This window comes from Pteropus vampyrus, unplaced genomic scaffold, assembly GCF_000151845.1.
Source record: "Pteropus vampyrus isolate Shadow unplaced genomic scaffold, Pvam_2.0 Scaffold229, whole genome shotgun sequence".
In the NCBI taxonomy this organism is placed as follows: Eukaryota; Metazoa; Chordata; class Mammalia; order Chiroptera; family Pteropodidae; genus Pteropus; species Pteropus vampyrus.
In genome coordinates, this window is record NW_011889010.1 from 555,634 (window position 1) to 560,771 (window position 5,138).

A 5,138-nucleotide genomic window follows, 5' to 3' on the forward strand; every position below is an offset into this window, starting at 1 on the left:
TAAAGGAATTTAAAGCATCTGCAAGCAGGCAGGAACATCCTTTATTTTAATTCAGAAGATTTGCCATTATTTCTAAAATCACACTTGGATGATGACCAGAGAAACCTGAAGTTCCACCTAACCTAAGCCTACTGGGATGGCTGGGGTCCGGTTGGGTGGGATGGTCTCCATCCAGCCCTGCTCCTCTGTATAGAGTCTGTGCGTTGCTGCAACTTTGGTGACCTGGAGCCCAGACACCTGCTGGTGAGGGAGCAAGTGCTACAGCTCTAGGACCCGGTGCCGTCTTGCTTGGGCTTGAGATGACTGGGCAGCTTTCTCCAGCTCTCCGTCTGAACTTGGGGAGACCATGTCCTTTCTCGGCATCTCTAGATTCTGATTCCGGGAGAAAGCAGGTAGAGCCTTTCTGGAGGTGCTCTCTCCCTCTCCATGCCATTGAAGCTGGGTAAGAATGCTCTCAATGGAGAGGCCGCCCACAGCGCTGCCTGGTCCCAAGTTTTTGCTGTCCCAAGACATACACCACTCAGGACACCACAAATAGGAAGCAGAGAGCAGCTGCTTATGGACATCTCAGGTAAGAGGGGGGTCAGGGGAGGTGCAGAAAGAGCTTCAGTTTCTAGGAACCAAGAGTCCACACCATATGGGAGCCAAATCCTATACCTCATATGAGAAATGTTTTCAACATTGATGCTGACTGTAGTTTTGATAAAGTAAGGAGACAGCATTAAAAAAAATTTGTGCTGACTGGAAAAATAATCTTCTTCATGGCCATTTATGTTAGTAGCATTCCAGTTACAACAAAACACCCATATTTTTAAGTGTTTTGGGTTATTATGACATACTTAACTCTCTTTCTATATATATTCAGTTTTCTGTTGCTATTCAATTTTACCCCCCCAGGTTTACTGAAGTACAATTTACATACAATAACATTCCCCCAAGATATAGAGCATTTCATCACCCTAAAAATGTTTCTTCCTGCCCTTTTACAGTCAGGCCCCTTCCCCAGTCTCTGGCCAAAGGCAACCATGATCTACTTTATGTCACAATAGTTTGCCTTTTCCAGAACTTCATATGATTAAGAACATACAGTATTCAGTCTTTGTGTCTCAGTTTATTTAGTCGGAAGTTTTTGAGACTCATCCATGTTGTATGATTTAATATTTTATTACTTTTTATTCCTAAGTAGTACTCCGTTTTATGAATGTATCACAATGTATTTAATTTATTTATCAGTTGATGAATATTTGGGTTGTTTGAGATTACTGTGAGTTATGCAGATATACACAGTTAAGTACAAATCATTGCGTGGGCATATGCTTTCATTTCTGTTGAATAGATACAGGGCTAACTTCACAGGTATGCATGTGCAACTGCACAGGGCCCTGCTTTTAATATTTTGCTTTGCTGTCTTGAGCAGCTGTACCATTTCGCATTCGCATCGGCAATGTATGAGAGTTCTAGCTGCTCTGCCTCTTCATCAGTTTCCGTTGCTTTCTACCATAGTTATTTCTTCAAACCTTTAAAACTACAGGAGGGATTAGTATGTTGTGATGGTTTTAATGCTCATCAATGAATGACCCTCCTCCCAACCATACCTCCTATGGACTTTGGCTTCCACGAGTTAATAAGAGGATAAATAAACCTGTAGGGATAGGAATAGTAGAATTCACAAAATCATGAAGTTATACAGTCGTGGTCCCTCTTTGGTCTCAAGCTGATGGCACGTTGTCTAATATCTATAGTTGTATATTGGGAATGTAGGCATTGGAATGTTTTCCAAGAAAATAGACTGAGAATCAAACCACTTTTTATCGATGACGAACAGCAGCTCTGAAAAATGCCATTTGACTTCTCACATAAGAAAAATGTATTTGCCGTAAGTCTGGTTGTCTTTTGATTTAACAAACAGAATTAAAAGCCCCCTTTCAAGTATGTAGCCAGCTTGAAACTGTATTGTATTCTTTGTGACAGAATCATATTCATTAGAATAAAGACTTCCTGAAATTCAGATACTTCATATATAAAGCTTTACCTTTACCTAAAAGTCAGCTACTCTGCTCTAGAAGGAAATTTGATTGATCTGACAACCTGTGCTCTTCAAAAAGCCACATTTGCTGCACTAACACTGATTTTGTAGTATTTCCATAAAGTAACCAAAATATAATTTATAAGATGAGCTGTTTCTTCTTAGCAAAATACAACTACTACATTTTCCTCTATTTTCTGTGATTCCTTAAAATACCATAATAGAAATATTTCAGTTCTTTAAGTGTCCTTGTAAATACGACACCCTGGCTTGCACTTTTGGGCACATTTTAAGTGCAGCAAGCTCCTGTAAAATAATAATGAATGAACTTAAGGAATAGGTTGACCTACTTAAAGAAAATGCTAAAATGCTAAAATAAGGCATAAACAAAAACTTGAATAAATGTAGAGACCTATCACTTTCATGGATAGGAAGACTAAAGATGTCTGTATTCTCTAGTTTATGACATAGGTAGAAAAATATTCCAGTCAAAACCTCAAAGAATATTTTCTGGGAAATTGACAAATGCATTAAAAAAATCTATCAACAAAAATGAATAGGAAGAAGAACAAAAATAATTTTGAAAAAGAATATTAACAAAGGAATACTTGTCTCATTAGAAGTCAAAATATTTTAGAGAAAGTCTTGGTCTCATTGAAAAATCTCTATTTTTTGTTTGTCTGACTACCCAGAGTTCAGTAAAGACAATAATGAATATTTCAGCAGAAATGTGGTGAAACAGGTATATATGTTTTACTTTTGAATATTTTAATAGGGGAAAACTGAACCATAGCCTATTCTGGTTGGGTTAAAGTTTTTTTCCCATAAGGGTCAAATTCATTCCAATATTATCCTTGGGTGAATTTCATTCTTTCCTTTAAGATGTCCCTACTGATCACCTGAAAGTGATATGGAGCTTTTAACAGTAATAAAGGGGGCTCAGTATATTCCCGTTAGTACATTCCTTATAATGGTAGGATGTTTTGGTTGGTTCCAAGAGAAGATAGATTCTGAGAGCATTTAAATGACAGAAAAATAAATGTATTATTGATACTTAGATTAAAAGATAAACTTAGTGAATCACTAGAATTGGGTCCGTAAGCATGCTTCATAATTTCTTCTCATTTTCATATTAACTGGAATGAATTTCTTATATAATAGGATGGAAGATGAGTGGGGGAAAAATTGACATATTGATGGAAGGAGAAACAATTTCTTTCCCCTAAAGATTTAGGTAGCTTTTTAATTTAAAATTTCAGTGGATGAATAATGTTGATATTCCCCCAGAGTGACTTTGATTGGAACCTCCACCCAGTCTGAGAGCCAGGAAAAGAGAGTGGTACATTTTTCATAGCCCTATACTGGCAGGCTCCATCATCGCTCCTCATTTTCCATCCCACAGTTCCGGTTGGGTCCAGGGTTCAGTGCTCAGTCAAGGCTGAAGATAAGGAGAGACAGCTTGCCCTGGACAAGAATGACTCAGCATTATGACTTCAGTTATAGAATATTAATGCAGCTAGTCACACACTTGGTGGAAACACTTATTTTTGGAACTAATGATAACATCTTTATGAAACAAGATCTCTACCTCCCTTTGGGTCACCCACTCATTCTACCCCAAACTCATTTTCAGGCTCTAGTCTACAGAAAATGCTAGGTTGGCTTTTTACTCTGCAGCCTGCCAGATCTGTATATTCTCAGGTATATAAGAATGCATATTTATTCACATGACATTTATTCAACACATCTTTTCTGAGTGTGGAAATTGTAATATATGGTGAGGAATAATCTAGTCCTTTCTCACAGCATCGATACCAATCAGTTGCAAATTTATATCTCTAGCCCAGACGTCTATTCATTTCGGACCTGTACATTCAACTCCTGTGAAACATCGGTTTATAAGCCAGAAATCTGAGAATCATCCTAAACTCCTCTATATATCTAATCTCTTATATCCAGGTCACAAAGATCTGTTTATTCTACCTGCTAACTAGGTCTCATATCCATTCTCACGTTTCTGTCTTTATTGCCATTAACTTCATCTGGAAACCCTCGTAAGGTGTTGCTTTAAATATGCTAACAGCTACCTAACTGGCCTTCTAGGTCTTGTTTGTCCCTTCAACCTAATATCAATCTCACTTCCAGGATGGTTTCCCTAAAATGCAAATGATTATATCATCGCCCTATTTAGAATCCTTCAATGGCACCATTATCTGTGGGGCAAAAGGCCCATCTGAGGCATGCCATATGCCACCCCCGGGAGTGGGCACTTGTTTACTTCCCAGCTGAAGCTTTCACCACTCCCTGATTGCAAAGTCCTTTCTGGCCATACCAAATTACTTGCAGGTCCCCAAATAGGCTTTGCATTTTTATACTCTGCCCTGCCGCCCATGTCCTATCAAATGAAATGGCCTTCCTTGCCCCTGTATCCATTTGGTGAATTCTTGTCCTCTTTCACGTTGAGTTCAAACTTCACAGCCTCTCAGGAACATTCTGTGACCTTCCAAGGCAGAATGTGCTCCAATAGCACTTTGTTGTTCAGAGGTAATGAGATAGAGCTAGAGGGGACACACTTGCAGCCTGACAAGCAGGCTGTGACTCCTCTTTGCTGTCCTACTTCCTCCAAAAGCTGGGGATGGAGGTGCCATTTGGCTAAGTTAGTTGGGCACCTGGGAGCTTATCTACTGACCCTGGAGTCCCTGGGTGCCCTGTTGTAATCCAACTTGGGCTAACAAAGCTAGGCTGATGCTTTGAGAGTGATGCATTACACAAAGATAGGATCATTCTTGACAGTCCACTTAGAACTCCATTGTTTTGTTATCAAAAGTTTTTTGATTTTTATCTTCTGATATTTTGCATATTCCAGGAGGGAATAGCACCCATTCCCTAGTGTTCAGTGTTGGATAAAAAAGCTCCAGTCCAGGTTTTTCCCATTTCCACCTCAGCTCCTCTATTATAATTCTTACCCTCTTGTATTTGTTCACGTATCGCTTTGCCTGTGTTCCCTGAGCACACGGTCCTCTTGCATTGGCTTTATAGCTTAGGCACATTGCCTGGCACATAGTAGGTACTTAATAAAGCTTGTCTCAGTGCATAATTATTGTAAAATAAT